This window comes from Rhodnius prolixus, unplaced genomic scaffold, assembly GCF_049639745.1.
Source record: "Rhodnius prolixus isolate KJV_2025 unplaced genomic scaffold, Rpr scaffold_7, whole genome shotgun sequence".
Classification (NCBI taxonomy): Eukaryota; Metazoa; Arthropoda; class Insecta; order Hemiptera; family Reduviidae; genus Rhodnius; species Rhodnius prolixus.
Window position 1 is genome coordinate 8,973,935 of NW_027411582.1, and position 12,059 is coordinate 8,985,993.

At 28.7% G+C, this 12,059-nt stretch overlaps 1 long non-coding RNA gene across 1 annotated transcript; it reads left to right on the forward strand.

Annotated features, from left to right (window-relative positions):
* Positions 1 to 7,173: 7,173 nt before the first annotated feature.
* On the forward strand, positions 7,174 to 10,048 carry LOC141446894 (uncharacterized). Its single transcript, XR_012453983.1, has 5 exons — positions 7,174 to 7,278; positions 8,088 to 8,139; positions 8,266 to 8,369; positions 8,788 to 8,849; positions 8,997 to 10,048. It is a non-coding gene; the product is annotated as an uncharacterized lncRNA (long non-coding RNA).
* The last annotated feature ends 2,011 nt before the right edge of the window (positions 10,049 to 12,059 follow it).

Below are 12,059 nucleotides of genomic sequence, written 5' to 3' on the forward strand. Positions count from 1 at the left end.
ATAGCGACCTACAACGAATGTTAAAAAAACCATAAAAGTTTCAAGTAAAACATGTTATGTGTAAAACTTAGATTCTACGAAATAACATAGAATACTCGTATTTCAGAATCAATTACAGAACTACTACTGATCTAAGTTTTGTCTACATTCATCTAGACAAATATTTACCCAAGAAAAAGAAACTTATTAGCTGATTAATTGGCAGCTAATCAATAAATTCAAGTAACTGGGTATTAATTAAGTTGCTAGTCTTGGTGTTAAAACTTAAAATAACGTAGAAAGCGCAACTTTCCCAAGGTAAGTGTTTTTGTGTAGACCATAGATTATAGTTATGCTAGCTTTTGGTAACATCTCTCGTAAATTGAGCCCCGACAGTCCAATTGATGGACAAAGGTCTAGAATTTTGGTAAACATTGATAAGAAAGAAAGAAGTCTTCATTCAATTCAAAAGATCCATAACATTAATTTCTAAAATAGGGATAAATTATAGAATTCATAAATTAATAAATGAAATAATAATAAGAAAAACAAAAAAAGAGCCTTATTTTTAATTACCTACTTTGAATTTTTACTTATATTTTTAGTCAAAAAGACGTCCACGTGGTACTTCGACCGTCAAGGGAGTCTATTTGTTCAGAATTTATTTTACTAAAAATTTATAATTAGACATGAATGGTAAAACTTTAATCAGTTTTGAACTGTTCATTTGAACTGTAATTGATCGAAGTAGGAGTTAAGTTTATCATAACTTTTTTATTTACTTAAAATGATTTCCCTGACAAGTTCCTTTTTTTTTTAAATAATCTGAAATTTCAAAACTCACAGTCAATTATTCTGCTTTTCTCGAAAATAAAAAGAGGTAACCTTGCTAAGAAGATCATAACTGAGCATGGTCCACGAAGATAGATTAGAAAAGGAGGGACGAGACCTATGCCCCACGGCACCGCAGCCACAAGAGACTTATTGTGCCTTTGGTCTACGAGGAAGAATATGGAAGCGTTGAACACGAGAAAAGAGAATGCTTGGCCAGCAATTCAGCTATGGAAAATCTCCAGGAAAGAAATTCTAAAAAAATTAGGAAAGAGAAAAACCTTTAATGCTACAGAGATGTTATCTTCGACTTAAAATGCTCATAACAAGAACAGGCCTCCAGAATTGAAAAACAAATTTAAAATTTTCAATAAGGTACACTTTTAATTTTTTTTAAAGAGGAATAACTTTTAAGTGAAAAAGAAGCAATTATAAGTCATTTTATTAATTAATTTAATGGAGATAAAAGTCTGAAATTTATTTTAAAATAATATTTGATCAGTGTATAAAGAATTGGCAATGAATACCGAGCAAAAAGATTGAGAAAAAGAATCTTAAACCCAGAAAGACGGGAATCGTGTACCAGCGCCCCCTAACAACGGCGAAGGTGAGACAATCTAATTTAAGATGCTTTCCACAAAGCGTTAATATTGTGTGTCTGCTAAACACTGCATTTGGTGGAACCATTAAAAATTAAAAAATATAATAGTGTTTCTCTTTTTATGTTCATTAGAAGATTAACACGATTGTTCCTTGTCGGATATTTCAAGACTTAAAGGCTACGTTATGCTGTCAATCGTACTGACGTACAGACCAAGAATATCTTGAAATTCGAACTTCTATCTCGACGAGATTGTCAAAATCAGAATAATAGTGTCATATCTAAATATAAGTATTTTCGCCAATCTATTAGATTGTCTTGGAATACTAAAGTATCAACTGACACCATTGTCAAAGATTATGCCATAGAAACGAAAAGTTGCACTTTACATAATATACCCAAGAACTTCACACAAAAAGATTAAAAAAATTGCCCTTCCCGTTTTTCTAAAAATCCTCTACATCTAAAAGGAAGAAATAATAAGAAAAGACCCGTTAAAAAAAAAAAGGATGAAGTATCATATGCAATTATAAACATCAATTGCATATTTGAATATGCGAATAAATAATGGAAAGATCAATAAATTCGTCAGGACAGGCAGAACGATCATAACAGCAATCATCAGCAATTATATTCTTTGCTGGCCATGAAGCACAAATATTTTCAAATTTGAAAACTTTTTTAGTTTTTAAGTACGCAGTTAAATCAGCCTTACAGTTAACTACTTTTCCAATATGCAGTGTTGTCTGAAAAAGCTCATGGATGTCAAAATGCCTGGTCACTGTTCACAATCTCCTTACTTCCTCTAAGTAGCTTCAGCTTAGAGATGCACCATCTTCTCATCCCCTCCGTTAAAGAGAGCACTCGTTAAATGATAACTCGACTATAGCCTCTCCTTAATCAGCAGCTCTAGATAATCTAAATAATCAAATAAACTTATGTTAAATAGTACAGTTTAAAAAACCATGTAGTGATTTTAATCAATCAATTTACTTAGGGGCGAAAAATTGTCTTTTCATGCACAGAATTAGGTCTTTTTATTTATTTATTTTTTTTAAACATTTTTGCAACAAGAAAAATTAGAAGTAATTAAGACATTAAATGAAATCATTTAGTTTGTCACTATTGACCTTTAAAATAAGTTTTGTTTTTGTTTCTGTCTATCTGGGAAAGCGATATAACATTTGAAATACATTTAAATACATAATGATCTCTAAATGTATTATAAGTGGGACAAGTGAAACGGAAAGTGATATGAGTCATCCAACCGTTTGGTGCTAAAAAATTTAAGTCTTGTCAGGGGATAGAAGTGGTATTAAGATTATATTATTAGTAATATACAACAATATAATAATAAGTTATTATTATAATAATATATATTATGTTAAAAAAGGAAATATTTTGTTAAACAACCTAAGCTAAGCCACTAATCCGATTTTCACAAAACATAAGTAAGCTAAAAAGCCGTTAATGGATATTAAACCAAGCCAGAATCGATTTCATCACTAATCGGTATATTTTCAAAGGATTCGATCAGTTCTCTCTTAAGTATACTAAAATAACAATAAATTTAGGGAGAATTTGTTTTAATTAGTAGTTAACTTACAGGTCTAACAAAACATAAAAAGGTGCGAATACCTGGTAACGATTTTCTTTTCTTGTAGGGATTATTTTATGCAGATTAGGGCTACTTAAGGCTAATTCTGAACAGCATTTAAGTACTTAATCATTGAATACCTTTCTGTATTTGAATGTTTGTTTTAAATTCAATAAAAAATAATTTCTTTGCTAACCATAAAATTGTAACCATTACCATGTTGTAACCCGCTCCACTGGAACAAGATTCAGGCTACTTGGTGGTACCTTCGGATATGCCAGCTTAACTATACAAGCAACATACCACACAAAAACGCCTGAATCTTACACTATGTCCATAGAGTATGATATATGAAACTGTTGGTTCCTTTTCGAAGCCATGGTGAAATTAAATTTGAAACCATGAACTCAACGTGTTATATGTGCTCAATATTGAGGTACATGCACGATTTGTTTTCCATCTCTGAAATAAGTACCTAAATTATCAAGATATTTCTTTTTCTGATTCCAAATCTACCAAGACTGGATTACACAAATCTATTATTACAGAAGTTAGAGAGATTTACGGTGGCATAGGTTTACTTGTCACCACACTCATAATCTAAGCCTAGGTTCTTTCATTTAGACAATAGAAAGACCAATTTTTTTTTTTTTGAACTTAAGAGCAATTGTCACATCAATAGAAAAAAATATATGTTACTTACATCGAAATTTAAACTGAAATAATCTCCGGCTATAGAGTGATGACCAAAAATGACCCTGAGATTTCAGCATAAATCGAAAAGCAGTCTGTGATGTGAGATCGTCCATGCTTCACCAAGAAGTGAAGAAACAATAAAAAAACCTCTCCAGCATCCATTCTGCACTCCATCTCGCCTCATTACAGCTCATCAAATTCCTATTTTAATAAATTTATTTGAAAATTGTGCAAAAAGACTTGAGAAATTGCATCATTCTCCAAATTAAATAATAAATAGTATAAAAAATATTACGTATTTCTAATTATATATTATCTATGATTCATTTTAGTTCTAATAAAATTAAAATGTTAACAAATTTTTAGAATTAATGGGTAATAAATTAATGCAATTTAAAAAGCAAAAGTTCTGTAACATTTCTGCTGACTTCTGCTTTGTTAGTTTCCGTTTTTGATAAAGTTCTTTCAGTCGAGATGGTTTTGCTGTAAATTAGACGATAATTTTAATATTTATAGATAAACATCATAATCTTTATGCCCATTATTGATTATTGTAATTGCTGAATTATTCTAATAAGTGTTAGAAATGATTCTGATTATATCCTATAATAGTTTTAAGAACTTATATTTCTTTTTACTTAACTGAACCAAGACAATAGTCGTTAATTGCAGAACTCCTAGTTTTCCCTAAATTCGTCTCCTTCTTCAGCTTTCCATCCTTACACCTACGCCGCAAGATCTTCCTTGTGGTCACCTTGCTGATCCATCCATTCCGGGTTATTCAGCTAGCACATCTTTTTTGTGATCCTATCCAACGGCGTTCTCTACACTTCCAAATCCAAACATCTGCTTCGCCAAATAATTGTTTCCCAATCCTACAGAAAGGAGTAAGTATTATTTTTCTGGACAAAATAGGAACGATGTTTGGTTTTCTGCACTACAAACGTACAGCTTCCTTAACTTATTTTGAACTAAAATAATGGAAGAATTATTCTTATCTGGGTAGAATGTGAAATAAATACTGACCAACTAGGTAAGAACAAAAAAATTTTTGACTGCAATAGAAATGCAACCATAAATCTAATTTAAAACTCATTCCTAAACAATTGATGAGGATATTTGCTTTTCTTACTGCCAAAGCTTTGCAAGAATCCGTGGTTTAACCTGAATCCTTATAGTTCAATGACCTGGGCTGCGCTGTCTACTGTTCAGTAGCAAAACCCAAAAGGCCAATATTCTTCAGGATTGGCGAACCAATCCCAAGCTGTAATATTAGTCCAAAAGCAAATTTCTGGTAACAGAATTCCTGCTTTAGTCAAGATTAATCAACAATTTCAAAAAAAAATTTAAAGTAACAATTTTTAATTTCTCACTTTTTTTTTAATCAATTAAGCTTCCTTGCGTTGATTGACAAGAAATTTTTCTGTAGTTCATAGATCTGGCGTGTAAAAAGAACTGCACTGTCCTGAAGTCCTGCAGTATGCTCCAAAGGGTCGATATCCAGGGCTGGGTTGAAGTAGTTCCAAAGTACCCCTATCACACACAGCTCACTGGTCCACAGGGTCAGTCTCTACAATTGGATCTCATCATTCCAAGATACTGTATCCAAAGCAGGGTCCAAAAGCCAACTGCTCGCAACAGAATTACATTTGAGGAGCTAATAGGAACAAAAATGCTCCCATTGCTCAAATTGAAATAATAATGAATAGAAATTAATTTCAATTTAATCAATTTAATCAAAGACAATATTAAATTTCTCATTCCTCATTCTGTTAAAAAATAAAAATAAATCCGAGGTGCTAAAAAGGAAACTACCTCAATTAGTTTATAGATATCTGGTTCTTACCCCAAAAGACTTATATTCAGGTCAACAGATAAACCAATTGCAAGGTAGAGGTACCTTCAATCCATGCAGAATCAATTTTACACAGGATCATTCTTCTTCACAGCTTGAAACTAAAAATTCCAGGCTATGGTCTTACCAAGCTGAGTCTGTGCTCCAAAAGTCTGCTGCTGGAAATAAAATTACTTTATTATTATTATTATTATTATTCATATTTTTGTTTTTTTTGTAGATGTTAAGATCAAATGACACATACTGCACCAAAATGCAAGGTGCTCGACGTGTACAAACTAAAAAATTCATTCACAATCTAGGGCATGCATTTCTCGACGATTTTAGGAATAGATACTATTAAAACTATATCCAAAAATGAATACCTTTTCTTAATGAAATTGTTCCAAAAATTAATTTAATAGATAAAATAGTAATTAGAAACCAATTAGCTGTGAGGAAATAGCAGTTTTCCCTTTGAAATGTGAATCAGCAAATCTCCGTACAACCTTTATCTTTAAAACAAAAAATTGAATTTTTAATTAGCATTAATTAATTATATTCAAATTTTCATTCAATTTACGTTTTACTCTTAATTTAAATTTTCACAAATAGAGTTTCCACTGGAATTACACTCTACTAGAACCAAATTTCCAATAATTTCTATCCCCACCACTCTTTATTAATTAAAAAAAATCTCCAAAATGACTTGAAATAATTATTAAAGAAAATAATAATGAAATAAGATACGTATCTTCATCTTTGTAGGATGTTAAATTTTCATTTCAATATCTACCTAAATAAATGGTTGCATAGTAAAAAGTCACATTAAAAAAAATGTCTCTTTTGGACAAAAAAAATTAAATGGGTGAGCCAAGCACAGCTCTAGAATTAATAATAATTATTTTATACTGATACCATTATCTTATTTCAATTTATTACTGAAAAATATTAATTTATCGTTGCAAAATATATAATATATATATAATTTGCTCAGCCTCCGTTTAATGATTCTTTTTTTTTAATTCAAGCTTCCCCTCACCAACCCAATAATTTCGTAAAATTTTAAAAATAAAATGAGAAATTAAGAATAAATTGGGGTTTTATTTAAAAAAAAGAAGTGAAATAAAATATTACTTACATAATTATATTTAATAATTTCATTTTTTTTAATAATTATAACTAATAATTAGATAATAAGATAATAATTAATATTTTTCTACTTTTTAAATAATGCATAAATTAGATCCAATTTGAATAATAGAAAATCATTTCTTTCATCTTTAGAAAAAACACATAATTAAACTATTATTTAAAATTCAAGTTTTAAGTCAGCCATTTATTTTTCCATTTACTTGTACTTAAGAAAAAAACACAGCCTTTATAAATCTATTACGTCACAAAATAAATCTAAAAGCTTCCTTTTATTTGCTAAATACTTCCTAAATAAAAGATCAATTCTGATTGGTCCACGTATGTATGTAATATTCATACACATAAAACTTCAACATTAAGTGACAATACAAAAAAATAATCCCTGAATATTGAGTTTATTAATGTATGATTTTTAAAAAAGACCATATCAGAAATTCTTTTTCATTTTTTTACAATAGAATATGTATAAATTTTCTCGTTTAAAAACAATTTTTTTTTTAATTGAAGCTAAGACAAGAGGCTGTCGTAGCAAGTGGAAAGCCCCCTTCTCCTGCCTGCTCTGGACCTGTGAAGATCAGCCCTGCTGTAAGTCGTTTTTTTAAATTAATTAATAGGAAAATTTTTCCAATTCCCAGCTAATTTTACTTAAAACTTGTTTATTGTGTTATAAGCTACAAAGTGATATATAATTTTCCATATTTTCCCATTGATTGATATTAGAAAAATGTGTTTAAAGAAAATTCCAATTTGACTGAGAGAGAATCCAATATGGCCAGCCAAATGTAATTGATTTTCATTTTTTTTAAATTACTTTTTAAACTTGTTTTCACAACTTCCAAACTCAAAAACGTTCCCAAAATGTTTAATCCACTCAATATTAACTATTTAAAATATTTTTTTATTAATTTTCTTCTTTTATTTAAAAAAGTGAAAATCGGACCTATTGCGCAATCTTCCGTGATTTTGAATTTTTTTATTTTTAATTATTTTCCCCATTTTCCTTTGCAAATTCTTTAATCATCCAACTAAAAAATGTTCATACTTTATCCTTTTATAAATTTTTTGCAATAATTTAATGGATTTATTCAATTTTCTTTACAAAAAGAAAATCGGCCCCCTCACGCAATTTTCCGTAAAATAATTTATTTATTCTTTTTTCTTAAAAATCCAACTAAAAAGTGTTAATAATTCACCTTTTTATTAATATTTTACTATAATTTGCTACAGTTATTCATTTTTTATACCAAAATCTAAAATAGGTCCCCTCACGCAAATTCCCGTGATTTAAAGAATTTTTTGTTTTTTACTTTCTCTGCCTAATTCTTTAAAAATCCAACTAGAAAATATTAATACTTATTCTTTTTATTAATATAAAATGTCTAAAATTATTTCAGAAAAATTAGGAGCAGGAAAAATAATATAAAAAAATCCTAAGAAAAGCCCAAGGTAAGATCCAACATTTAAAAAAAATCACTTTTTAAGTATTTTTAGAAAATTTAAATTTTTTGCATTGTTTAATAAATTATGTATATAAATTGATGCACTTTTATTAATATTTAATTCTAATTTCAGATGGGAGCATTTTTCTATTGCAACACTTTAGTTAATTTATTCGACATGGAGAATATGATCCTGATTCATCCCTCAAAATGGTCACCAAAATAAAAAGTATCAATGTAAGTGGAAAATAACTATTAATTTGTTTTTCTATTTATTTTTATTTTTTGAATTTTCAGAATTAAAGTGTTTATTTTTTAGATCCTTACATTGTCTGATAGTATTGCAATAATTGAAATCTTAGGTCTGTCCATCATAAAATTGTTAAGTTTCGATTTTGTCTAACTAATTCTTAAAAAATCCAAATTTTAAATGTTTATAATTCACTTTTTTATTAATATTTTACTATAATTTGCTACAATTATTAATTTTTTATTCCAAAATCTAAAATAGGTCCCCTCACGTTAATTTCCGTGATATAAAGTTTTTTTTTAATTTTATTTTGTCTCACTATTCTACAATAATCCAACTAAAATGTGTAAGTACTCAATCTTTTCAATAATTTTAAGTGTTTTCTAATTATTTTTATTTTTTCAGAAAAGATAAGAGTTCGAGAAAAGAACAAAAATTAAGTATTTCTTTAAGAAGAATAACCGAAGGTAAGATAAAAAAGTAATGCCCTTTTTACGTATTTTTAGAAAATTTAAATTTTTTAAAATATTTAATACATTTCAGCATAATAAAAAAAATAAATAATTACCTATATATATTTTGCATTTTTTATTAATATTTAATTCTAATTTCAGGTGGGAGAATTTTTCTATTGCAACACTTTGGTTAACTGATTCAACATGGAGAATATGATCCTGATTCATCCCACAAAATGGTCTCAAAAAATAAAAAAACTGTATCAAAGTAAGAGGGAAAAACTATTTGATAAATTTATGATTTTTCTATTTTTTTAAAAATATTTTCTTTATATAGAATTTTCAAAATTAAAACGTTTTTCTTTCTAGACCCTTAGATTATCTAATAGTATTGCAATAATTGAAATTTTTGTCTGTACATGTTAGGATTGATTGTTAAGTTCAATTCCTAACTGTTACGGCCTAAAATAAGATCAATTTTGTAAACTAAAAATCAATCATTAATTTTGAAAATGGATATATAAAGAAATAAGAAAAAAAAATAGAAATAATAAAATATTTATATCAATTAGTCAAAATATGACTTGCCAAGGATCTGTAAAAAGAAGAATATTTTTTGTGTTCCTTAATTCTATTGTTTCAAGAACAAATTTCCTTGAAGTTAAGCGAAAATAGAGTTAGTAATATATTTTCATTTTCAAATTGGAAAAACCAAAATATATTACCAACTCATTTTAAGAGGAAAGTTTTCCATAACTTTTGCCACAAAGACAGGACAACACTTTGTTGTTGAAACGTGGGTAACATAAAGAAATATCCTTTCTTTTTTCTTATTGGCTGATCCTCATCAAGATTTCTTTCATTACTATGTACCTACTTTTTTTTTTAAATACATTTTGTGGTTACCTGGACCTCCCAACATCTACTTTTCCCAATGATAGCCAATCATTCACACAGGATTGTTCTGGAATAATGTACGGATTTATCCAGAGCAATCTGAACTTAGGCAGCCCAGATGGTCAAGATCTGTCGTTAGCAAATAAATTTATTTCATGATATTGGGGGGGTGGGGTAGAGTGATGCGACCGGAACCATCGGAAATACTCGCCAAGAGTCTGGAATTATAGTTTATTTTTAAAAATGGTTTTTATTTATTTTACAGATTTTTTTTTTATTAAATAAATATAAAAAAAATTATGAGTACACAATTATTTTTTTGTCTTTTTTCTTATCTAATTATACTTGAATTTGCAATATTTCGACCTACTTGGAACAACGTAACTTAGATTTAATGCCTTTTTTCAAGCAAAGTTAATTTTTTAGTCGTATTTTTCTACAATAACTTTCCTTATTTTTTAAGATGGATCTTCTCCTCTATTTGAAAATCCTTTTGTACAATATTTTTTTCTTTTTTTGTCACTTTTTAATGTATAGAGTTTTCTATTCTGTATTAGTACCCTACATGGTAAGGAGCGTCCCATTTATGCCCAATATTCGAAGTTATTTTCATTTTTTCCCCCTTCCGAAGTCTGAGTTGATTTAATCTTCTATGGGAATGAATCATACCTTAAAAAAATGGATTAAAACAACCAAGACTCAATTGGAAAAAAAACAAGCTGGAATACAGGGCACTAGTGGGAATATCTTTTCCATGAAGGGAAATTCATTAAAAAACTCTGTGCAATAAAAAGAATCAAAAGAAAAAGGGATACTACAGAAAAGGATTATCGAATAGTACAGTTAAGGAATTTCTATTCTCAAATAATAAGGAAAATTATATAGAAAAACAGGATTAAGAACGTTAACTACGTTAGATAAATGACGTATTACTTGATTTCCTTTTTTTTGTAAATATTGTTCTTTTCAACATTTAATAAGTATAGAAATAAATTGATTTAACAAAATAGAAATTAAGGATAATGTGAAAGGGTGGCCTAAAATAAAAATCCTCCAACAAGCCCCCTATTTTCCAAAAAATTAATAGGAAAAATGAAGAACTTTGTACAGACAGCTGCTGATGGAATGACAGAGCAAAACTGGAAAACTACAGAATCTGAATTGCTTTCACTTTTCATTGATTTAGGGGATTTTATTGCTATGATCTATGACACATGCAGCCATTTATATTTGTAGATGAAGTGTACTTTTTTATACGTAATTAGTTATCAAAAAAAATGTTTAAATTAAAATTATGTAGGATAATACTAATCATAATTGCAGTAAGAGCAATTACAGGGCGACTTTCACTTACAATTACACCCATTTCAAGTTGAATACCATGTAATACCCTTAAATATGCGCCACATCTCCGAGAGCTCTCATCTTGTTTTTACGAAAAAGTGATAGTTCATTTATGAGTGGGAAGATTGAAGTTAAGAAACTAAAATCTACCGCAAGTGTACTTCCAATTAAGCGAGTTTCTGTAGTTTTAATTTTTTTTTTTTAAATCAACTTTTCCGACCCAGGAAACCCTAAAAAAGTGTATTTCGGGTGAAAACTCAATATAGAAAATATAAATAAAAACTAAATAAACTTACATGAATAATTTTCCTTTGTGGCTATTTCCAATAAATTTTGAATTTGTTGATTCCACAGCCAAATCCATAAATCGTATTATCCATTCATTTTGAATAAAACTAAACAATTCGTGTGTCAAAATTTTTAAAAAACTAACACTGCAATTTGAAATCACTAATTCACTGAACACACTTATTTGCATAACCTCGCCAGTATCACACTAGTAAAAAACCCCTCTCAAGGCTTTGGATAGTAAAAAGGCTGAATTCCACCATTATTGATAATAATCACAATAAAAGCGAATCATTTTTTAAAAAATAACATCCAGAATTTAAAAACTTGCCATTGCAACAAACTTTTAACATGGACTTCACAATACGCACCTACGTAAGAAATCAGAAAAATAACGGCGAAAATAATATCCCCACTCCAAGCAGTCATAAAGTGTTTTAGTCGTATGCCATTGGTTAAAAACATGTTTATTTCTCCATCTTATGACCTATGTAAGTCCTTCTTAGTAAACCTTCAAATTAATGACATCCTTTCTGTTAGTAATAAGAAATAAGGGAACAACAGACTTTGTAACAAAATTAAGAAAATACATACAGTCTGCAGGTCTAATTCAACCTTCTAACTTTTCTATGTTTAATTTTGGAAAATACCTCCTACTCTGAAGTTATAATTTACATTCAGATCAATAACTTT